The sequence below is a fragment of the Nomascus leucogenys genome, chromosome 24, assembly GCF_006542625.1.
Source record: "Nomascus leucogenys isolate Asia chromosome 24, Asia_NLE_v1, whole genome shotgun sequence".
In the NCBI taxonomy this organism is placed as follows: Eukaryota; Metazoa; Chordata; class Mammalia; order Primates; family Hylobatidae; genus Nomascus; species Nomascus leucogenys.
In genome coordinates this window covers 27,327,521-27,352,879 of record NC_044404.1, presented here as the reverse complement: position 1 = coordinate 27,352,879, position 25,359 = coordinate 27,327,521, and the positions used below count along the sequence as shown (strand labels likewise).

The 25,359-nt window shown below is 46.3% G+C and overlaps 1 protein-coding gene across 1 annotated transcript in view; it reads left to right on the top strand.

The window, feature by feature from the left end:
• Positions 1-10,632: 10,632 nt before the first annotated feature.
• The window catches only part of WASF2 (WASP family member 2), an 88,924-nt gene continuing 74,197 nt past the window's right edge, over positions 10,633-25,359 (top strand). Inside the window, exon 1 of the mRNA XM_030805900.1 lies at positions 10,633-10,835. The gene's annotated coding sequence lies outside the window, so the exon portion shown is untranslated. The remainder of the gene's footprint in view (positions 10,836-25,359) is intronic.

Below are 25,359 nucleotides of genomic sequence, written 5' to 3'. Positions count from 1 at the left end.
CTTGGCCTCCCAAAGTGCTGAGATTACAGGCATGAGCCACCGCACCCGGCCGATAATAGTTTCTTCTGCTGTGCAGAAGCTCTTTAGTTTAATTAGATCCCACTTGTCAATTTTGGCTTTTGTTGCAATTGCTTTTGGTGTTTTTGCCCATGCCTATGTCCTGAATGGTGTTGCCTAGGTTTTCTTCTAGGGTTTTTATTCCCCAGGCTTTTTTTATTCAGTCCGCTTTGCAGGGTAGATCATATTCTGTTCCCACTTCCTAATTCTGCCTGAGGAACTCCTACTCACCCTTCAAAACCCCTTCCAAATGGCCCTTCCTCTGTAAGCCTGTCCCAATCTCCCAGTTAAGTTCTCTACTTCTATAAGCTCATAGCTCCTACTGCAATCAGTGTCTTCCGCTTTTATTGTAATTTTTATATATATCTTCTCCCTCATCAGATTGGGAGCCACTCAAGGGCAGAGTCTGAGTGGACTGATCCCTCCATCCCCAGTGCCCTGCACAAGCCTGGCCAGGGCAGGCAGCAATATATCCTTATTATATGAATACACTGGAAGATGTCACGAAGGAGGTAAAACTGAGGCAAGATTTTGGGCTGGGTGCCATGGCTCATACCTGTAATCCCAGCACTTTGGGAGGCCAAGGTGGGCAGACTGCTTGTGCTCAGGAGTTCAATACAAGCCTGGGAGGCTGGGCCGGGTGGCTCATACTTGTAATCCTAGCACTTTGGGAGGCCAAGGCAGGAGGATTGCTTGAGGCCAAGAGTTAAAGACCAACCTGGCCAACATAGCAAGACCTCCAGCCCCATCCCCATCTGTATTTAAAAAAAGAAGAAGAAGAAGAAGACCAGCCTGGGCAACATGGCAAAACCCCATCTCTACAAAAAAAAAAATAATAATAAATAAATAAATAAATAAATAAAAATTAGCCGAGCATGGTGGCACGCACCTGTAGTCCCAGCTACTTGGAGGCTGAGGTGGGAAAATCACTTGAGTCCAGGAGGTAGAGGCTGCAGTGAGCTGAGATAGCACCACTGCACTCCAGTCTGGCGACAGGGTGAGACCTTATCTTAAAAAAATAAAAAATAAAAATAAATAAATAATTCAGGCCGGGTATGGTGGCTCACACCTGTAATCCCAGCACTTTGGGAGGCTGAGGTGGGAGGATCACCTGAGGTCAGGAGTTTAAGACCAGCCTGACCAACATGGAGAAACACTGTCTCTACTAAAAATATAAAATTAGCCAGGCGTGGTGGTGCATGCCTGTAATCCCAGCTACTCGGGAGGCTGAGGCAGGAGAATCGCTTGAACCCTGGAGGCGGAGGTTGTGGTGAGCCAAGATGGCGCCATTGCACTCCAGCCTGGGCAACAAGAGTGAAACTCTGTCTCAAAAAAAAAAAAAAAAATTCAGGCAGGATTTTGAAGGTAGGAGGAAAGAGAATAACAGGTACTTACTGAGGGCATAGTACCAATAAAAACAGGCTGGGCGCGGTGGCTCACGCCTGTGATCCCAGCACTTTGGGAGGCCGAGGTGGGTGGATCACAAGGTCAGGATTTCGAGACGAGCCTGGCCAACATGGTGAAACCGCATCTTCAAAAAATACGAAAATTAGCTGGGCATGGTGGTGGGTGTTTGCAATCCTAGCTACTCAGGAGGCTGAGGCAGGAGAATCACTTAAACCCAGGAGGCGGAGATTGCAGTGAGCCGAGATCGTGCCACTGCACTCCAGCCTGGGTGACAGAGCGAGACTCCATCTCAAAAAAAAAAAAAAAAAAGAAAAGAAAGAAAAATCCTAATCATCAGCGGCATCATCATCACGGGAACTATCACTAAATGTGCCATAGTGTGATGAGTAAGAGCACAGATTAAGCTCTACCCCTTACTGGCTGTGTGAGCATGTGCAAGTTATAGAAATCTCCTTGTGCCTCAGTTTCCTCTTCTGCAAACTGGGGTTAGTAATAATATCTACCGTATCAGGAGTTAAATAGGTAAATATATGCAAGGTGCTGAGAGCTATGCCAGGTACACATGGGCACTGTGTATTTCCTATCACTGTTATTCTCTCGATCGCTGAACACTTTGGTCCTGCCAGGCAGTTTTATCTGCCATCTCACTTGGTCCTCACAGCAGCCTGAGAGACAGGGATTATTGTCCCCTTTTACAAAGAAATGAGGCGTAAACAGGCCAGGCAGCTTGCTAAGGTCACTTGCTGGGTAAGTGGCAGGAATGGGATTTGAACCTAGGTCTCTCTGGCCCTCCCACCCACCCCATTTCCCTGACTGTGGAACCTGCCTGAAGGAGGAGGAGGAGGAGGAGGAGGAGGAGGAGGAGGAGGAGGAGGAGGAGGAGGAGGAGGAGGAGGAGGAGGAGGAGATGGCATAGTGGGAAGGCAGGGAGGCTTCACCGAGCTGGGGCCTCGGAAGCAGAGCAGCAGGCATTTTTTCCAGAGCTTTCATTTCCGTCTGCTTCTTCTAAGCAGGTGAAAAACCCCACAGAGGGCCCTTCCCTGAGTACCCCCGCCCCCACCCCGTTTCCTCCTCCACATAGCACTGCCTCTGTCCCCCACGCTGGGAGCGGGGAGGTCAGGCCTGCAGCGTGGGGGATGCAGGGGAGGGGAGTGAGGAGGTGGGGAGCATCATTCCAGATCCTTCCCCTCAGCAACCCCCTCTTCCCCATCAAAGGCACTCAGGGAGGAGAGAGCATTCCAGGTGGAAGGAATGGCAAATGCAAAGGCTGCAGATTAAGGATGTGGAGGTGGGGAAAGCCTGCGAGCTTGGCTGGAACCGAGGTTCGTGGCCCCCTGGGATTGCTCAGTGGAGAAGAACTTGTTTGACGAGAGAAAGAGAGAGAGAGAGAGAGAGACTGTGGACCCAGCAAGAGCTCAGGATGCCAGAGGGAGGGGGGTGACCTGGAGATCATTCTGGGCTCTGAGTACAGTGCTCTCCACCCTTCTCCCCTCAAATGGGGGTCAGGGAGAGGGGAGGGGTGATTCTTCCTGGTCCCTGTGCTTTGTTGCTCCCCCTGCAATTCCTTAGCTGACTGCACTCTGTCAGTTCTGTTCCCAGTGCTGGCTCATAGCTTTTTAACGCATTCTCTCATTGCATTTGTATTTTCTCTCCAGCTCCATGAGACTAGTTTTATTCACTCCATTTTATAGGTTAGAAAACTGAGGCTCAGCTAGGTTGTTTTTTTTGTTTGTTTTTTTTGGGGGGGGCGGGGAACGGAGTTTCCCTCTGTTTGGCTGGAGTGCAGTGGCGCGATCTTGGCTCACTGCAACCTCTGCCTCCTGGGTTCAAGCAATCTCTTGCCTCAGCCTCCTGACTAGCTGGGATTACAGGTGCCCACCACCATGCTGGGCTAGTTTTTGTATTTTTATTAAAAAAAAATGTATTTTGAGACGGAGTCTCACTCCGTTGCCCAGGCTGAAGTGCAGTGGCGTGATCTTGGCTCACTGCAACCTCCGCCTCCCGGGTTCAAGCGATTCTCCTGCCTCAGCCTCCCGAGTAGCTGGGACTACAGGCACGCGCCACCACGCCCTGCTAATTTTTTTGTATTTTTAGTAGAGACAGGGTTTCACCATATTGGCCAGGATGGTCTCGATCTCTTGACCTCGTGATCCGCCTGCCTCGGCCTCCCAAAGTGCTGGGATTACAGGCGTGAGCCACCGTACCTGGCCTCAGTCGGGTTTTGTAATTTGTTCAAGGTAAGACAGGGCATAAAAGGCAGATCTGAGACTCGAACCCAGATCTGTTTCCAGAGATGGCAATTTAGTCTGCTATACTGACTTAGGCAGCTTTCCCAAAGTGCTCACCGTCCCCATAGCAACAATGCGAGGAACTCTTGTGTGGACTGCACTGCAGAGTTTATGCAGGGCCTATTTCTTCTCCTCACAACCGCCTTGTACACAGAGCTGCTATCCCTATTTCACACATAAGGAAACTGAGGCTCAGAGAGAGTGTGTGACCTGGCCAAGATTATCCAGCCATTCAGCGGCAAAGTTCTGGCGACTTTAAATGTCTTCTTGCTTCCCCTTGTGGAGGAAGATCGTCTGTTCCCTGGTCTTATCAGGAAACAGGCAGCGGTTCCTTTTTAGAATTCATAGGAAAGGAATAGGGGTTGGCCTTTGGAACCTGGGAACTTGCTACCAGCAGTGAATAATTTCAGTGCTCTGGGTAACACCTTTAACTCCTTGGGCAGCAGAGGGAAAAAAGCTTGAGAGGGGTAGCAACCCCTCTCAAGTTCCATGGCTGCGTTTGAATTCTACCTGTGTTGCTTCCTAACTGGGCAGCGTCCTTGGGCAAGTCACTTAACCTATCTGTGCTTCCTTTACCTCATTTGTTGTTGTTTTGTTTTGTTTTGTTTTGTTTTGTTTTTGAGACAGAGTTTCACTCTTGTCACCCGGGCTGGAGTGCAATGGCGCCATCTCAGCTCACTGCAACCTCCGCCTCCTGGGTTCAAGTGATTCTCCTGCCTCAGCCACCCGAGCAGCTGAGATTACAGGTGCCTGCCACCACACCACGCCCAGCTAATTTTTGCATTTTTAGTAGAGACAAGGTTTCACCATGTTTGTCAGGCTGGTCTCGAACTCCTGACCTCAGGTAATCCGCCTGCCTCGGCCTCCCGAAGTGCTGGGATTACAGGCATGAGCCACCACGCCTGGCCCTGTTTTTTACATTTTTATCTATTTATTTATTTATTTATTTATTTTTTTGAGCCTAGGTTAGGAAACTGGTTAATTCTTGTATTTTTGGTAGAGATGGGGTTTTGTCATGTCACCCAAGCTGGTCTTGAACCCCAGGCTCAAGCCATCCCCCTGCCTTGGCATCCCAAAGTGTTGGGAATACAGGTGTGAGCTACCATGCCTGGCCCTTTCCCCTCATTTATAAAATAAGGATGATAATAACAGGACCTAATTTATAGGACTGAGGCTGGGCGCAGTGGCTCACGCCTGTAATCCCAGTACTTTGGGAGGCCGAGGCGGGCAGATCACTGGAGGTCTGGAGTTCACCACCAGCCTGGCCAACATGGTGAAACCTCGTCTCTACCAAAAATACAAAAATTAGCCAGGCGTGGTGGTGTGAGCCTGTAATCCCAGCTACTTGGGAGGCTGAGGCAGGAGAATTGCTTGAACAGGAGAGGCAGAAGTTGCAGTGAGCCAAGATCGTGCCACTGCACTGCAGCCTGGACAACAGAGCAAAACTGTGTCTCAATAAATAATTTATAGGACTGATATGAGGATTGATGAGTTAATGCATGTAAAGCAATTCGCACATTCCTGGCACATAGCAAATGCTCACTAATTGTTGGTCCTTATTAATATTACCACTAAATGCACAGTACCACCTCCCACTCTGAAAGCAACTTCTTTATCTGCATTGCCTAAAAGGAAAAATTAAGGCTCCTATTTTGGGACAACCTTCAAGCAATCACTGTGCTAAGTGTTTCATATTTATGATCACATTTAATTTGAACAGATCTGGGAAATAAAAACAATTATGGCCAGGCCTGTAATCCCAGCACTTTGGGAGGCTGAGGTGCTGAGTCCAAGGAGTCCTAGACCAGCCTGGGCAACACAGCAAGACCCCATCTCTATTTTTTTTTGAGACGAAGTCTCACTCTGTTGCCCAGGCTGGAGTGCAGTGGTGCGATCTCAGCTCACTGAAACCTCCACCTCCCGGGTCTACGCCATTCTCCTGCCTCAGCCTCCTGAGTAGCTGGGACTACAGGCGCCCGCCACCACGCCCGGCTAATTTTTTGTATTTTTAGTAGAGACGGGGTTTCACCGTGTTAGCCAGGATGGTCTCGACCTCCTGACCTCGTGATCCGCCCGCCTCAGCCTCCCAAAGTGCTGGGATTACAGGCATGAGCCACTGCACCTGGCCGACCCCATCTCTATTTTTTAAAATTATTAAATAAAAACAATTATGATTTTCATTTTATCGATAAGGAAATTGAGGCTCAGAGAGGTGAAGTCACCTGCCCGAAGTCACACTGCTAGGAAGTGGTATAATAGTGATTCAAATCCAGGCTTGTCTGGCTCCAAAGTCTCGTATGACAATTCGGGCCGGGCACAGTGGCTCATGCCTGTAATCCTAGTACTTTGGGAGACTGAGGTGGCAGGATCCTTTGAGCCCAGGAGTTTGAGACCAAGCTGGGCAACATAGGGAGACTTCATCTCTAAAAAACAAAACAAAAAAAATCAGCCGGGCATAGTGGCATGCACCTGTAGTCCCAGCTACTTGGGGAGCTGAGGTGGAAGGATTGCTTGAGTCCGGGAGTTCAAGGCTGCAATGAGCCATGATTGCACCACTGCAAGCCAGCCTGGGTGACAGATTAAAATCCTGTCCAAAAAAAAAAATATTATGTTCAGATGACAACTTGTCCAGTTCATGGATGTCTGTATCAGCTTGAACCCAAACCATCTGCTCCAACTGCTGCCTCAGGCTCACTTCCCTCCATGCTGGGAAGACCAAGCATTGTTTACCCAGCGACTTTTATATGACAGACAATTTACATATATTTCCCATTAAATCCTCACCCTCACCTTATGACCCTCTATTGTTATCCCCATTCCTTAGAAGAGTAGCTGAGACACAGTGAGGTTTGATGACTGTTCAGGTCACACAATCCTCGGTGAGTTGGCAGAGCTAAGATTCAAACCCAGGTCGGTCTGCCTCAAAGCTTGCATTCTTTCAGGGACTATGAGAAAAGTACAGAGACCCTTGGTGAACAGCACTACTTTCTTATCTATTTATTTATTATGTTTTTAAATAAATGAGATGGGGATCTTTGTTGCCCAGGCTGGTCTCAAACTCCTGGCCTCAAGTGATCCTCCCACCTTGGCCTCCCAAAGCGCTGGGATTACAGGTAAGCCCCCACTTTCAAAGCTGGGTTTCCTCCCCTGTAACATCCTCACTCATTCATCAACAACCATGATACTTTCCCTGGTGGCCCACAGGCCCTGAGTGCTCCACCCTTCCTCCCCACTGCCACCGCCCCCATGGGCTTCCATGCCTTTCCAGACCCTTTCCCTTGGCCTGCAACACTTCTCCCAGCCTCTCGCTCATTCAAGAATGGATGAACTTGGCCGGGCACGGTGGCTCACGCTTGTAATCCCAACACTTTGGGAGGCCGAGGCGGGCGGATCACGAGGTCAGGAGATCGAGACCACGATGAAACCCCGTCTCTACTAAAAATACAAAAAAATGAGCCGGGCGTGGTGGGGGGCGCCTGTAGTCCCAGCTACTCAGGAGGCTGAGGCAGGAGAATGGCGTGAACCCGGGAGGCGGAGCTTGCAGTGAGCCGAGATGGCGCCACTGCACTCCAGCCTGGGTGACAGAGCGAGACTCCGTCTCAAAAAAAAAAAAATTGGATGAACCCAGGCCAGGTGTGGTGGCTCATGCTTGTAATCCCAGCACTTTGGGAGGCCAAGGCAGGTGGATCACTTGAGATCAGGAGTTTGAGACCAGCCTGGGCAACACGGCGAAACCCTGTCTTGCCATGTATGTACTAAACATACAAAAATTAGCTGGGTGTGGTGGCACATGCCTGTAATCCCAGCTACTCAGGAGGCCGAGGCACAAGAATCGCTTGAACCCGGGAGGTGGAGGTTGTAGTGAGCCGAGATTGTGTCACTGCACTCCAGTCTGGGTTGTAGCCTGAGTGACAGAGCGAGACTCCGTCTCCAAAAAAAAAAAAAAAAAAAAAAAAAAAAAATAGTAAATGAACCCCCATTCATCAACTCACCTCAGACATCATCTCTTCAGGAAAGTCTCCTTTGACCCCACCCCATCCGCTGACATTCACTCTCATAAACACATTGCACTTTACCTTCTGCTTCCTTATCTCAGTTTCTGTTTTTGATTTGTCTGATCACTTGGTTAACAACTTTCTTCCTTCCCAGACTTTAAGTTCCATGAGGATCTGAGTCTGTTTTGCTTGCTATTGTAGCTACGCCACTGTCAGGCTGCCCTCTATGTGGTGGGTGCTTAATAATTTTTTATCGAATGGATGAATCCATGAATGAATAAATAGCTACCAGGCACTTTACACACATGACTCATTAACGCTACAATTAACTAATTGAATCCTCACAACTGCCCTTTTGTCATCATTTCAGAGAAGAGGTAGGTGAGGCTCAGAGAGCTAGAGAGTGGTGGTGCTAGGACTCGATCTCAGGTCTGCCTAACCCCAAAGCCACTGCCTTCTGCACAGCTGCCTCCCAGCACCCAACAGCCACAGCCAGGATTTAAATAGTCCTTGGTTGTCAGACCACATGTCCCAGTTTGAGCCTGGAGGACACCAATTCGGATGGCACCGGGGCCCTGCTGGCACCACCCCCTTGGCTGTCTCTGCCCTTCTGAAGTCTTAGGCTGCTTCCCCTCCCACTCCCTTCTTGGCCTCCTTCCTTTCCAGGGAGGGAAAAGGACTAGGAATTACAGCCAAGCAGCTCTTCTGGGAAAAACAATCCTGTGGTGAAAAGAGCCCTGTTCTGAGAGCAGAGAAACCTGGATTTAAGTCCTGGCATGGAGGCGGCCCTGCTGAGGGCTCACAGTGCCATCACGGCCCCCCTCTGAGCCTCTGCATCCTCATTTGAGATTTTGTGTAGGTTCTCGACCCATCTGTCACCCCCTTTTCACGTCCTGACTCCTAGGACCCCAGAAACAGCCTGGGCACACCCCTGGTGTCACTTTTCCTCAGGAACCCTGGTGGTTAATAATAGCTGGGGGGTGGTCTGTGCCCAAGTCTACATTGATCAGAGAGATAAGAGACTGACCTGGCACCCTTAAGACCTTTCCTGGAATGCTAAGGGGATGGGCGAGGGGAGAGTGGAGGGGAGGGGAGGGAAGTCATTCTCATATGATACCAGGCCTAAAAGGGAGAAATACAGGAATGGAAACCAAAAGAAACAGGTTTGAGTTCCGGGACTGTTTCAAAGTCCCTGAAGGACCCTGGGTAAGTCATGCAACTTCAGGAAGACTCAGTTTTCTCTTCTGCAAAAATGAGGGTAATACCTTCCGTACAGGGTTGCCCTAAAGAACTAAGTGAGGTACCTTCGCTAACATGTGAATTCGTCACATTTCTACATTTCTATGTAGCTGTGGCTTTTTTTTTTTTTTTTTGAGACTCGCTCTGTCTCCCAGGCTGGAGTGCAGTGGCATGATCTTGGCTCACTGCAACATCCACCACCCAGGTTCAAGCGATTCTCCTGCCTCCCAAGTAGCTGGGATTACAGGCACGCACCACCACGCCCAGCTAATTCTTGTGTTTTTAATACAGGAGGGGTTTCTTTTTTCTTTTTTGGAGACAGAGTTTTGCCCTTGTTGCCCAGGCTGGAGTGCAATGGCGCGATCTCGGCTCACCGCAACCTCCGCCTCCCAGGTTGAAGCGATTCTCTTGCCTCTGCCTCTGGAGTAGCTGGGATTACAGGCATGTGCCACCATGCCCGGCTAATTTTTTGTATTTTTAGTAGAGATGGGGTTTCACCATGTTGGCCAGGCTGGTTTCAAACACCCGACCTCAGGTGATCCGCCTAGAGGCGGGGTTTCACTTGGCCAGACTGGTCTTCAACTCCTGACCTCAAGTAATCCGCCCGCCTCGCTTCGGCCTCCCAAAGTGTTGGGATTACAGGCGTGAGCCACCGCGCCCGGCCTTTTTTTTTTTTTTTTGAAATGGGGTTTCGCTCTTGTTGCCCAGGCTGGAGTGCAATGGCGTGATCTCGGCTCACTGCAACCTCCGCCTCCCGGGTTCAAGCGATTGTCCTGCCTCAGCCTCCTGAGTAGCTGGGATTACAGGCATGCGCCACCACGGCTGGCTAATTTTGTATTTTTAGTAGAGATGGGGGTTTCTCCAAGTTGGTCAGGCTGGTCTCGAACTCCTGACCTCAGGTGATCCGCCCGCCTCGACCTCCCAAAGTGCTGGGATTACAGGCGTGAGCCACCGCGCCCGGCCAGCTGCAGCCTTTTATAATCAACAAGACGAGCATATTCCCCATTCATGCATGAGTCCTCAACAAGCACTCCCGCATGTGAGGCACAGACGACTGCTCCTATTTTGCAGAAGGACAAACTGAGACCCAGATAAATCCTGGAAGTTGTCTGAGGTCGCAGAGTGAAGTGGCTGAACCAGGGTTCCGCTCACTTGACCATGGCTATTCAGTACTATCCCCCAGTCCCAGGACCCGGGCCTCGCCCCCGATGGAGCTTGTGACTCACTCTCCCTACCCTACTTTCTGCCCCGGCTGAGACCGGCGTGAAGGGACAACACTATGTGCAACTTGAGGGGTGTCCACAGAAAGTTTACGGGCTTGGCCCCTTCCTTTCACTAAATATAGCGATTCTTTCAAGGCTAACAAGAAGAATTCATCTTTCAACACACTTTGTACGAGTTTTTACACTTTCTTGGGTGAGCTTTCCCTACTTTGAACTTAGGAGTCGGTTTACTTTAATCTCCGCCCCCCACTTCACTTGGTTTGCACCCCGCTGTTTACTCCGATTGCGGAAGTCGCCCGGGTGGAGCTCCGGGGAGGGTACCCGTGAGTACGTCTTTTGCGTAGTTATTTAACTGGCGTTTTACTCAGGCCAATGGAATGCCCCGAAGCCCCGGGTGGGTGGGGCAGTGAACCAATCAGGGCCATTGGCGGGGTGTGGCTGCGTCCCAGGGCGGGGAATCGCGTAATGGCGGACACAGGCCGGGCGAGCGCGGCTGGGGGCGTAGCGCGCTAAGGGGGGTCCGGCCGTGTGGCAGCCCGCGAGGCGGTCCCCGGGAGCACAGTCTGTGCGGAGACTGGGCGGCCGGCCGACCCTTCCTGTCGCTGACGGCGACTGCGGGAGGCCAGGTGAGCAACAACTCCCCTTGGGTAGACCCCGCTGGGAGGCGCGGGCCCCGGCCGGGCCGCTCCTCCCGAGCCGTGCAGGGTCCAGGGGGAGAGTGGGTGCCGCGACTCCTACTGCGGACTGGCAGAGGCCGGGCGAGCGGTCAGCGCAGGGTGGTGTCTTAGTCCACCCCACCCCTTCAGGGAGGGAGGGAGTGACCCGGAGTCCCCTTCGGAAACTTGGAGGGGTCCACAAGTCTGAGGGACTGTGAGTGTCCCGGCCTGACCTGGTTCTGCCATCAGCTCGCTGTGTTATCTTGAGCAAGTCACTTTCCTCTCTAGGCCTTAGTTTCCCGCCTGTGTAAAACGAGGGTTTCGTCGGCAGATGTAGCTACAGGAGTTGGGTCCCAGCAGTTGTCTGAGACCTTAGACAAGTTCTTCCCCAGGCTGAGCCTCAGTTTCCATTTCTGGACCATAAAGTAATTGAGGTGCTCGTTGAGGCCCCGGCCTGCTAAATTGAGGAGCGGGAGGAGGACTGTGTGTGTGTGTGTGTGTGTGTAAGAGTGCGCGTGAGTGTGTGCGCGTACAGGACAGTCTGCAGAGTAAGGAGGAGAGTTGTCTAAAGGGGTGCTACCCAGACCATGATGGGGTGAGTTGGAGTCCTCTTGGTTCTCCAGGAATCCTAGAGCCTCTGAGAGGGGAAGTTTTAATACGGTTGTCCATAGAACCGGAGAAGAGGAAGGACTTCTTGGAGCCCCTTGGGGCTCTGATTGGAATTTAGGCTCAGAAGTCAGGAGCGTTAGAAGGAAGAGGAAGAACTTTTATGGCAGCCCTACTAGATGTCAACCCTTGCTTAGGCATATGTTCTTGTTTAACTTTTACAGTGACTCTTGAGAGTGTACTCATAAGGAAGCTAAGTTTCAGAGGAGTTAAGTAACTTGCCCAAGGTCACACAGTAAAGGGCAGAGGTTACTTAACTAAATTGTTTCCTCTGAGAATCGCTGGGCAAGGGGCAAGTCACTGCCCACTCAAAAGATAGTGTTAGGGAAGTTTGCCTTGTTACAAATGGGGGCAGAGGTCTGGCCTCCGATACGTGATTTGACTTCTGGCATGGGGACAGTCTTGATCTGTGGAAGGTTAATTATAAGTCCAGCCTCTTTATTCAGTCTGTAAGTTGGAAAGGACTATTTGTAAGTCGTAAAAGTCCCTTTGAAGTGTGTGTCAGAACCTCAGAGAGCTGCATTTGAATCCTGGTGGGGTTGCCTGTAGAAGAAAGTTCAGCAGCTATTGGTGTATAGGCTAGACTTTGGTTCAGAGTGGTGCGAGCCCATTCGCTTTTTCTCCTCCATCAGAGGGCCACATTTTCTTGGGATGGGAGAAATTTCCCATATGTTCAAATTTCTTTGGATTTCTTGGGGTGAAAGTTTTAATAGCCCGCCTCTGATTAAGCTTAATATCCCTTTCTTTGTGGAACCTGTTATTTGACTTCTAATGAGTGAAGATTGTGGATTTGGGGTAGGCGGTAGTTGGGTACAATAACTTGCTGCCCTTAATTTTTCCAAACCTCGGAGCTTTTGGTTAATCGGAATGGTAGGGACAGCTATGGGTATTGTTCTCATGTCAATAGTGGAGAAGAAAATTGGAAGAGGAAGTTGCTAAGAGGGCGTTTCTTAGCAGTGGAGCCAGTATGTATTTCTTTGTTTGAAATTCTAAAACCAGAAAAGCAGCAACTACAGGAGGAAGGAAGGAAAGAACTGTGAAACTCTTTTTCCTGTTCAAATAGCTTTAAGAGCTGTTCCTGTCTCTATCCATGTCCCAGGCTCTACTTTCATAGAAAAAGTCAATTGTAATTTGTTCAGTTTTCTTCTAGAATGAAGTAATTTTAAATCTTAAACCCTCTGAGAATAGTTGTTTAAAAATCAGAGCATTTTATTAAGTTATTTACAATGGATTATTCTTTTTCTCAGCATATTACTAATTCGGTCTTATATATAAAATATATATATAATATATAATAAATATATAAAACAAATATTTAATATATAAACATATAATTATATAATATATAATAATATACGCTATATAATATATAATATACATTATGTAATGTATAATAATCTACATTATATAATATGTTATAATATACGTTATATAATATATTACAAAATATATATTATAAAAAATATATATTATATTAAATATATTATATATCATATAAAATACATAATATATAAAATGTATTATATAATATATATAACATATATAATATAATACATATTTTATATAAATATATAAAATATATAAATATATAGATATATAAATATATAAAATATATATTTATATTTGTATATATATTATATATATACTTATATAAAATATATGTTATAGGCTGGACATGGTGACTCACACCTGTAATCCCAGCACTCTGGGAGGCCGAGGCAGGCGGATCATGAGGTCAGGAGATCGAGACCATCCTGGCTAACACGGTGAAACCCTGTCTCTACTAAAAATACAAAGAATTAGCTGGGCGTGGTGGCGGGCGCCTATAGTACCAGCTGCCCGGGAAGCTGAGGCAGGAGAATGGCGTGAACCCGGGAGGCGGAGTTTGCAGTGAACTGAGATCGCGTCACTGCACTCCAGCCTGGGCAACAGAGCGAGACTCCATCTCAAAAAAAAAAATCTCTCCATATAGATTATATTATATATATAATCTATATATTTTACATATATTATATATAGTCTTTAGCTATATTTTAACTGTGATTTCAACCTAAGGAATTGATTTAGATACTAGAGGATGCAAATATCACCATCACTTGAAAAACACATAATGTGTTTGGCTCTTGACATGTTAAGTCTTTTTATGCTTTATTCTCCAGGATTATGTGTACGTGATAGTTGTGAAGACACTGAATTTATTGCACGTGAAGCTCTATTAATGCATTCATTCTCAATATGTTATATTTTCTGTAAAATAATTAGTCTTAATTAGTATACCAGTCCACAGTACCTTATTCAAAATCCTTGGCGCCAAAAAAAAGTTCTTGGGACCAAATGTATATCTGAATTTAAAAATTTTTGGATTTTTGGGTTTTAGAAAAGAAATATGGTACTATGTGTTATGTAATACCCCAGAGAGGTCAGGGCAGCACTTTTTAAATCAGATGCATTATTATTTCTGTAGTAAAATGTCTGGATGTTCATACTAACTGGGATAAATAAATACTGTACTATCATTAGCCTTATGTCATTTCTTGTCAGGTTTTGCCTCCAAATGAATAATGAAAAATTTATTTTTCACAGCCTTTGCATTTTGGAGATGAAGAGATTGTAGATCTCTATAGGTAAAACTTACGTGATAGGCCAGGTGCTGTGGCTCAAGCCTGTAATCCCAGCACTCTGGGAGGCCAAGTTGGGTGGATCACGAGGTCAGGAGTTCGAGACCAGCCTGACCAACATGGTGAAACCCCGTCTCTACTAAAAATACAAAAATTAGCCGGGTGTGGTGGTGCACGCCTGTAATCCCAGCTACTCAAGAGGCTGAAGCAGGAGAATCACTTGAATCCGGGAGGCGGAGGTTGCAGTGAGCTGAGATCATGCCACTGCACTCCAGCCTGGGAGACAGAGCAAGACTCTGTCTCAGACAAACAAACAAACAAAATTACATGATAACAAGAGCAATTACAAGGAAAAATATTGTATAGCCCAGTTAATTTCAAAGTCATGAGTCCTAAAAACAATATTACATAGAAGACACCTTTTTTTGTTTCTGTCATACAGCAATCTTACTGTGATTAAAATGTGCCTGATAAACATTTTTCCTTAAGTACCACAATTTATGCTTTAATATCTTCACTGGTCTCTGAAATGTTAGAATGACACCCTCCACCTCTTTTGTTTTTAATTTTAAAAATTTTATTTCTTTTCTTTTTTTAAACAGTAGAGATGGGCTCTTGAAATGTTGCCCAGGCTGGTCTCAAACTTCTAGCCTCAAGTGATCCTCCCGCCTTGGCCTCCCAAAGTGTTGAGATTACAGGTGTGAGACTTCATGCCCTGCCCCGACCTCTTCTTTAAATAGTAATTTGTAGGGTCTTTGCTCATCATTTTTTGTATAGCATTTAAGAGAATTTTACTTTTTGCACATAATTCAGAGAAAAACAAATCAAATGCAGATCTGTAGATTCATGTTTGCCAATTTTTTTTTTTTTTTTTGAGACCAAGTTTCGCTCTTGTTGCCCAGCCTGGAGTACAATGGCGCAATCTCGGCTCACTACAACCTCTGCCTCCTGGGTTCAAACAATTCTTCTGCCTCAGCCTCCTGAGTAGCTGGGATTACAGGTGTCTGCCACCATGCCCGGCTAAGTTTTGTATTTTTAGTAGAGACGGGGTTTCTCCAAGTTGGCCAGGCTGGTCTTGAACTCTTGACCTCAGGTGATCCACCTGCCTCGGCCTCCCCAAGTGCTGGGATTACAGGCATTAGCCACTGCACCCAGACATGTTTGCCAAATTTTAAAGCTGATTTTTTTTCTTTAGAGTATTCTTTTTTTTTTTTTGAGACAGAGTCCAGGCTGGAGTGCAGTGGCGCGATCTCAGCTCACTGCAACCTCCGCCTCCCAAGTTCACGCCATTCTCCTGCCTCAGCCTCCCGAGTAGCTGGGACTACAGGCGCCCGCCACCACGCCCGGCTAATTTTTTGTTTCTGTATTTTTAGTAGAGACAGGGTTTCACCTTGTTAGCCAGAATGGTCTTGATTTCCTGACCTCATGATCCACCCGCCTCGGCCTCCCAAAGTGCTGGGATTACAGGCATGAGCCACCGTGCCCGGCCTAGAGTATTCTTTAGAATGAGGTAAAAACTGTCGATGGGATTTGGGTCAAAATTTTGTTTATTTTTCATTTATGAAGCTTCCACAATTTGCACATCTTGGTGTAAGGAGTTTACTAAAATACATTTAATTTTGAGTATTTTTATTTTAAGTGTATGCTATATGAGAAACTTCTGTTTACCAGCCATATGAATTTGGGTGGTTTCTTTAAATGGCCAAGGGCCTCTACTAGCACATTTTCAAAAACTCAGGCTACTCTTAGTTTTCTCGGACATCTCTACTGTAGAGTGAGGTGGACTGGTATTGTTGGAGGATGAAGAATTATTTTTTCTCTTTAGAAGAAAGCCCCATGACAGCATGGATTTGTGGAATTTTGTCCTTTAAGAAACCAAGTAGCCGCCTGGTTTGAGGGCCTGAATTCATCCACCTACTTGGGCTGGCTCCGTAGTTGCTAAGAATGGTACCTTCACTGTTTTGGAGATACAAAGGGTGAGAAACTGTATCAAGAGTTGCAGGTGGAGTCAGTGTGTGATTGGACTAGGGAATGGGAAAAATTATTATTGTTATTATTTGAGACAGGGCCTCACTCTGTTGCCCTGGCTTGAGTGCAGTGGCAGTATCACAGCTCACTCACTGCAGCCTCAACCTCCTAGGCTCAAGCAGTCCTCCTCTTTTTTTTTTTTTTTTTTTTTTGAGACGGAGTCTCGCTCTGTCACCCAGGCTGGAGTGCAGTGGCGCAATCTCGGCTCACTGCAAGCTCCACCTTCCAGGTTCACGCCATTCTCCTGCCTCAGCCTCCCGAGTAGCTGGGACTACAGGCGCACCCGCCAACACGCCTGGCTAATTTTTTGTATTTTTAGTAGAGACGGGATTTCACTGTGTTAGCCAGGATGGTCTCGATCTCCTGACCTCGTGATCCGCCCGCCTCGGCCTCCCAAAGTGCTGGGGTTACAGGCGTGAGCCACTGCGCCCGGCCTCAAGCAGTCCTCCTCTTGCCTTACCCTCCCAAATAGCTGGGACTTACAGGTGAGCGCTACCATGCCCACCTAATTTGTTAAATTTTTTAGAGACGAGGTCTCACTATGTTGCCCAGGCTGGTCTTAAACTGAGCTCAAGCCATCCTGCTGCCTTGGCCCCCTAAAGTGCTGAGATTACAGGGATAAGCATAAGCTATCATGCCCGGACCCCTCACCCCCTTTTTTTGTTGTTGTTTGAGATGGAGTCTCACTCTGCCGCCCATGCTGGAGTACAGTGGCATGATCTCGGCTCACTGTAACCTCTGCCTCCTGGGTTCAAGGGATTCTACTGCCTCAGCCTCCCTAGTAGCAGCTGGGATTACAAGTGCGTGCCACCATGCCTGGCTAATTTTTTTTTGCTTTTGTTTTTGTTTTCCGAGACAGAGTTTTGCTCTTGCTGCCCAGGCTAGAACAATGGCATGATCTCGGCTCACTGCAACTTCTGCCTCCCAGGTTCAAGGCGAGTCTCCTGCCTCAGCCTCCTGAGTAACTGGGATTACAGGCATGCGCCACCACGCCTGGCTAATTTTTGCATTTTTAGTAGAGATGAGGTTTCACCGTGTTGGTCAGGCTGGTCTGGAACTCCTGACCTCAGGTGATCTACCTGCCTCAGCCTCCCAAATTGCTGGGATTATGGGCATGAGCCACCATGCCCGGCCTAATTTTGTATTTTTAGTAGAGGGGGGGTTTCACCATGTTGGCCAGGCCTATCTTGAACTCTTGACCTCAAGTGATTTGCCCACCTTGGCCTTCCAAAGTACTGGGATTACAGGCGTGAGATACTAATAATGCTTTAATTATGGCCTCTGTATTCTGCTTCATTCTTGTGTGCTCCTCTTCCATTTCATGGTCAGACCAGGAATACTTAAGCAGCATCCCTGGTCTCTACTCCCTGGATGACTGGATGCCAATAGCACCCCCCCGCCCCAGTTGTGATAACCAGAAATGTCTCCAGATATTGTTACTTTTATCCTGGGGGGATAGATTTCCCCCTGTTGAGAGCTACTGTATCAATAGGGGTAGGAGTGGTGGAGCAATAGAGGAAAGTGATTATAGATGTCCTCAGGTGCATGTTCTCCTTTTTCTCCTTCTTTCCGGTTATGCAGTTCCTGTCTCTGACTTTGGATAAGAAAATGAGAAAAATCAGGAGGTGACCATTTAAAAATAGCCCCATTATTTTTATTCTGTTCAAATTTTATTTTATTTGGTTTAAATATATTAGAGCAGGACAGATAGCTGAATTATTTATGCAGATCTATGTAAATTTAATTTCTACCACTGATTAAGATTAGATAGAGTAAAGAACCACTGGAATATTACTACCTACCTTGCATGAAAGACTGTTTCTCAGAAAAGCTCATAGCTGAAAAGTTTAACACCTAACGGATAACCAGCATTGCTTATATAAAGAACTTGCCAGAACTTGTCAGGATTCTTTGCTAATTTTTGAGCTTCATGGCTAAGATGTACCTCTTGATGTCCCTGCATAGACACTTCATAACTCCAAAAAACATGTTTGGAATGGGCATGCTTTTCTAAGCTCAGTATTTTCTGTGGCAGGCAGATTGGTCAAGGCAGTGGTCCTTAGTTCCTCTGGGCATTCATAAATTAATGACAAGGTAGTGGTAACATTTGAAGACTTCATTCGCTTTTGGCCAACTCTGTACAATATAACATTATAATCATTCATGTGTTAGTCACCATTAAGGTAGAGTTGAATGAGTGTTTTTTCCTGTTCTGTTTGAAGTTATGAATGGTACTTTACAGAATTCAAATGTATAGTTATGAATAGTATCTCAGAATAGTTACCATTTATGCAAATGAAACACACTTCTTAACTTAGAAACCAAACAGAATTGAATTAGAAAAGAGAAGAATAGAAACAAGAATTGTTGAATGCTTGCTGAAGAAATAATGTTCAGATATAGAAGTATCTCAGAAAAATTTGCTTTTCATCATGATTTCCACAGACTAATAAATAATTTGAGATTGATAGGAGAGGCTATTAAACTTTGCCTGTGATATTTCTTTTCAAGCCCTGTTTTTCTTTCTGGTAAAATACAGAGAAGTCTGAGATGTACTCTTAGCTGTAAGATTAATTCCATTTGAACAAAATAGTTTCTTTTTTTTCTTTTTTTTTCGAGACGGAGTCTTGCTCTGTCGCCCAGGCTGCAGTGCAGTGGCGCAATCTCGGCTCACTGCAAGCTCCGCCTCCCAGTTTCACGCCATTCTCCTGCCTCAGCCTCTCGGAGTAGCTGGGACTACAGGCGCCCGCCACCACGCCCGGCTAATTTTTTCTTTTTTCTTTTTTCTTTTTTTGAGACAGAGTCTTGCTCTGTTGCCCAGGCTGGAGTGCGGTAGCCCGATGATATTGGCTCACTGCAGCCTCTGCACGTGCCCTCCCCCGCCATACCGGGCTCAAGCGATTCTCCTGCCTCAGCCTCCTGAGCTGAGTAGCTGGGATTACAGGCGCCCACCCCCACGCCTGGCTAATTTTTGTATTTTTAGTAGAGACAGGGTTTTGTCATGTTGGCCAGGCTGGTCTCAAACTCCTGGCCTCAAGTGATCCGCCCACTTCTGCTTCCCAAAGTGCTGGGATCACAGGCATGAGCCACCACGCCTGGCCCCAGGTTTCTTATTTTGAGACTACAGAAGGCTTTTTGAGAAAAAGCAGTGGTTTGACTCATTTCCAATTTGAGTGAACATCTGTATGTATATACACAGATGCGTTATTTTTTTTCATACGGAGTCTCCCTCTGTCGCCCAGGCTGGAGTGTAGTGGCGTGATCTCGGCTCACTGCAACCTCCACCTCCCAGGTTTCTCCTGCCTCAGCCTCCCAACTAGCTGGGACTACAGATGCGTGCCACCACGCCTGGCTAATTTTTTTTTTTTTTTTTTTTTTTGTATTTTTAGTAGAGATGGGGTTTCACCGTGTTAGCCAGGATGGTCTCGATCTCCTGATCTCCACACATGCATTCTTTTTTTGTTTTTTTTTGTTTTGTTTTTTGTTTTTGTTTTTTGAGATGGAGTCTCGCTCTGTCACCCAGGCTGGAGTGCAGTGGCGCGATCTCGGCTCACTGCAAGCTCTGCCTCCCAGGTTCATGCCATTCTCCTGCCTCAGCCTCCTGAGTAGCTGGGACTACAGGCGCCTGCCACCACCTGGCTAATTTTTTGTATTTTTAGTAGAGACGGGGTTTCACTGTGTTAGCCAGAATGGTCTCAATCTCCTGACCTCGTGATCCGCCCGCCTCGGCCTCCCAGAGTGTTGGGATTACAGGCGTGAGCCACCGCACCTGGCCCAATACATGCATTCTTAAAAATGTCATGTGGCTTGTGTGAATTTTCAGCTTTGTAATTGACATAGTAAAGTAACAAGAGCAGTTCATTTACTCTCAAGTATTTCGATTTGAAACCTCCTCTCCTTCCTCCATACCTGGATTATGCGTTTGTTCTAGCAAGTACTCAGTTTATTTCTATTTTATTTTAATTTATTTTATTTTATTTATTTATTTATTTTTTTGAGATGGAGTCTCATTCTGTTTCCAGGCTGGAATGCAGTGGTGCCATCTAATCTCACTGCAACCTCTGCCTCCCGGGTTCAAGCGATTCTTGTGCCTTAGCCTCTTGAGTAGCTGGGATTACAGGGGCCTGCCACCATACTCGGCTGATTTTTGTATTTTTAATAGAGACAGGGCTTCACCATGTTGGCCAGGCTGATCTTGAACTCCTGACCTCAAGTGATCTGCCCAATTTGGCCTCCCAAAGTGCTGGGATTACAGACATGAGCCTCCACACCCAGCCATAAGTACTCAGTTTAAAAAGTTTGCTCTTAAATCAGGTCTTGAGAAATTTTGTTTAACTGTGTAGAAGAAGGTTTTGGGTCATGCCTATTGATACTCCTTTTCATTCACAATTGGGAACTATAAGTGAATTTCCCTTTGTAGAATATTGATAGTCTTTAAAGAATAGTATTCCTGAATACTAAAGGCATCTGCGGAATTATGAGAATTATAAGACTAACTTCTTCCCTGTCTTTACTTTTAAAGTTCCTTCAGCATTCATTGGATGATAATTTGGAAAGCACCATGCTTCCCTTTGTTGTATACCATTACAGTCAGTCCCCAGCACTTGAGATATATTAGTAGCTACTTTTTTTTTTTTTTTTTTGAGACAGAGTCTTGCTCTGTCACCCAGGCTGGAAAGTAGTGGCGCCATCTTGGCTCACTGCAGCTTCTGCCTCCCTGGTTCCAGCGATTCTCCTGCCCCAGCCTCCTGGGTAACTAAGATTATAGGCACGTGCCACCACACCCAGCTAATTTTTGTATTTTTAGTAGAGACGGGGTTTCACCATATTGGCCAGGCTGGTCTTGAACTCCTGACCTCAGGTGATCCACCCGCCTCGTCCTCCCAAAGTGCTGGGATTACGGGCGTGAGCCACCGTGCCAGGCCATTAGTAGCTGCATTTTATAGATGAAGTAAACTGGTTCTGAGAGATTAACTTCCTCAAAATTATTCAACTAAATAATGGAACATTTGAAATTGAAATGTCTTTTTTAAACTGAGGTCTTTATTTTAAAATTATTTGGAATTTTTAAATAATAAAATAGAGATGAGGTGTGGGTATGTTGCTAAGGCTGGTCTCCAGCCTCTGGCTTCAAGCGATCCTCCCACCTTAGCCTCCCAAGGTGCCGCCAAGATTACAGGTGTAAGCCACCAAGCGTAGCCAATTTTTTTTTTTTTTTTTGAGATGGAGTTTCACTCTGTCACCCACACTGGAGTGCAGTGGCGTAGTCTTGGCTCACTGCAACCTCCGCCTCCTGGGTTCAAGCAATTCTCCTGCCTCAGCCTCCTGAGTAGCTGGGATTACAGGTGCCTGCCACCACGCCCGGCTAATTTTTTGTATTTTTAGTAGAGATGGGGTTTCACCATGTTGGCTAGGGTGGTCTTGAACTCCTGACCTTGTGATCCACCCGCCTTGGCCTCCCAAAGCTCTGGGATTACAGGTGTGAGCCACCACGCCCGGCCCTAGCCAAAATTTTTAAAGGTAAAACTTATATACAGTGAGATGGAAGTATATAATTAGATGAGTTTTGACAAATGTAAACACCTAAGTAGCCAACACCCACATCAAGAAATAGAACATTTTGGCCGGGTGCAGCAGCTCACACCTGTAATCCCAGCACTTTGGGAGGTCGAGGCGGGTGGATCACCCGAGGTGGGGAATTGGAGACCAGCCTGACCAACATGGAGAAGCCCTGTCTCTACTAAAAATACAAAAAATTATCTGAGTGTGGTGACGGATGCCTGTAATCCCAGCTACTCGGGAGGCTGAAGCAGGAGACTCGCTTGAACCTGGGAGGCGGAGTTTGCAGTGAGCCGAGATCACACCATTGCACTCCAGCCTGGGCAACAAGAGCGAAACTCCATCTCAAAAAAAGGAAAAAGAGATAGAACATTTTTATAACCCTCCAAAGTTCCCTCCTTCCACTTCCCCTTCCAGTCAGTCTCCACCATTTTATAGGCAACCAATGTTCTGATTTCTATCCCCACATATTAAATTTACCTGTTCTTGAATCATACAGTATGCACACTTTTGTGTCTGACTTTTTCTGTTCAACATAGTTTTTCACATTTGTCCGTGTTAATGTGTATATGAACCCAAGTCCTTTGATGCATATCTAGAGTTCTTTCCAACAAACCACAGCTACTAATTTGCTTATTCTTACATCATATCCTTTTTTTTTTTTTTTGCTTTGCTATTTGCATGAAATTTATTTTCTACTTCTTTTCTTTCTTTCCTTTTTTATTTTTTTTGGAGGTAGAGTCTTCCCTCTGTCCCCCAGGCTAGACTGCAGTGGCAGGATCTCGGCTTGCTGCAACCTCTGCCTCCCGGGTTCAAGCAGTTCTTCTGCCTCAGCCTCCCAAGTCTTTTTTTAGTAGAGACGGGGTTTCACCATGTTGGTCAGGTTGGTCTTGAACTCCTGGTTTCAAGTGATCCACCTGCCTCAGCCTCCCAAAGTGCTGGGATTACAGGCATGAGCCACCACATCCGGCCTGCCTCCCTTTTCTAATATCCTAGATTTATTTATTTTTAAAATCTCTTTGTAGTTACAAAAGCAATACTTGCTCATTGCAACAGATTATTTTTTATGTTTTGAGACGAAGTCTTGCTCTGTCACCCAGGCTGGAGTGCAGTGGCATGATCTCTGCTCACTGCAACTTCCACCTCCCTGGTTCAAGTGATTCTCTTGCCTCAGCCTCTCGAGTAGCTGGGATTATTGGCATGTGTCAACACGCCCAGCTAATTTTTGTATTTTTAGTAGAGATGAGATTTCGCCATGTTGGCCAGGCTGGTGTTGGACTCCTGGCCTCATGTGATCTGCCAGCCTCAGCCTCCCAAAGTGCTGGGATTACAGGCGTGAGCCATCGCACCTGGCCTTAAAAAGACATTAAAAAAAAATCTGTACTCATATAGAAGCCCCTCTGGTCCCTTTGGTCTTTTGCGATATCTTTCTAGGCCTTCTCTATTTTACCTTTTTTGTGCTATGATGACTACAACTACACATTCTATTCTAGGTACAGGTACACTTTGGTTTGTACAAAGATAGGATAATACGTTCTGTGTTTCCAAAGCTTTCATAATGACAGCCAGTATTTTGTTGCCTTTTTGTAGCTGTATTCAGGGTACAGTCTAGGGACTTTGAAACCCCTTTCCTATGTTAAAACAGGTAGCTTTAGAGCTCATCATTTGATAATTATAGTTTGAACTATTTTTCTGTCACTGAATTACCTTATTTTTGTCTACACGGAAGCTGTTTTTCACATTCCTGAACACATAGAGCCTTGCACCATTGTACTTCTATGTGTTGCTGTAGAGTCATCTGCAAACTGGGAAGATTTCACTATTGTTTTTTCTAGATAATTTCTACAAATGTTAATTGTGGTAGATTTCAGTCTTGATCCCTTGGGGACCCTTTGTTTATACATCTTAGAGAAGGGACTGTGTCACAACTCTCTTATTTCTGTTTTTAAATGAATTCTCTGGGGAAAAAATAGTCTACTTATTTGCTGTTTTCAGAAGCCTCTGGAAGAGGTTTTTTTTTTTTTAATTTTGTCCACTTAATTCTCATTATACCATGTGCTGTAGTTTGAATATGTATCCTCTCTAAATCTCATGTTGAAATGTAATCCCCAGTGTTGGAGATGGGGCCTGGTAGGAGGTGTTTGGGTCATGGGGGCAGGTCCCTCATGAATGGCTTGGGCCATCCCCTTGGTGATAAGTGAGCTCTCGCTCAGAGTTCACATGTGAAGTGCCTGCTTGCGCTTTTCCTTCCGCCATGAGTAAAAGCTTCCTGAAGCCTCCCCAGGAGCACGTGCTGGCACTGTTTCCTGTACAGCCTGCAGAACTCTGAGCCAGTGAAACCTCTTTGCCTATAAATATCCAGTCTCAGATATTTCTTTTTTTTTTTTTTTTTTTTTTGAGACAGAGTCTTGCTCTGTCGCCCAGGCTGGAGTGCAGTGGCGCAATCTCAGCTCACTGCAAGCTCCGCCTCCCGGGTTCACGCCATTCTCCTGCCTCAGCCTCCCAAGTAGCTGGGACTACAGGCGCCCACCACCACGCCCGGCTAATTTTTTGTATTTTTTAGTAGAGACGGGGTTTCACCGTGGTCTTGATCTCCTGACCTCGTGATCCGCCCGCCTCGGCCTCCCAAAGTGCTGGGATTACAAGCGTGAGCCACCACGCCCGGCCTCAGATATTTCTTTATAGCAATGCAAGAATGGCCTGAGACACCATGTATCTTCTCATCAGATGTGTATATGTGTTACCTAAGGCCTCGTAAACAGTAGGTTTTCTGTAAGCCTTTGCTATATTAAACATTCAGCGATAGGATAATGCCTAGTATTGGGTTATTAGTTTAACATTCAACCGATTTATTAAGTGCCTACTGTGTGTCACGTACTACTAAGGATACAACTCAGTGATCTTGAGAAGAAACAAGGTCCGTGCTCTCATGCGGTTTGGGAAGCCTTGGATAGACAGTAAAGACATAAATAAGGCTGGGTGTAGTGGCTCACGCCCACTTGGGGAGGTATGAGGCCAAGTATTTTGGGAGGCCAACATAGGCAGATCACTTGAGCCCAGCAGTTTGAGACCAGCCTGGGTAACATGGTGAAACCTCATCTCTACAAAAAATACAAAAATTAGCTGGGTGTGATGGTGTGCACCTGTAGTACCAACTGCTCGGGAGGCTGAAGTGGGAGGATCACTTGAGCCCAGGAGGCAGAGGTTGCAGTGAGCCAAGATTATGCCACTGCACTCCAGCCTGGGCAACAGAGGCAGACACTGTCTCAAAAAAAAAAAAAAAAAAAAAAAAACCCAAAAAGACATAAAATGTTAAAGATTGTGATGTATGTTAGAAAATAAAATAGAGTGCTATAATAGAGAGTAATAGAGGAACTTAGATAAGGATGGTCAGGAAAGGCTTCTCTGAGAAGGTGATGTACTGAAAGTGAAGAATGAAAATGAACCATCCAAATGGAGAAACAAGGGAAGAGAGTTCCAGGGAGAAGGAACTGTTGATGGCAGAGGCCCTGAATCAGGAAAATCCTTAGTGTATTCTGAGAGTGATGGAAGCCTACCATGGCTATGTATTAGTGAACGGTGGTAACAAAATATGTGATTGGAGAGATGGGTAGGAGCCAGAT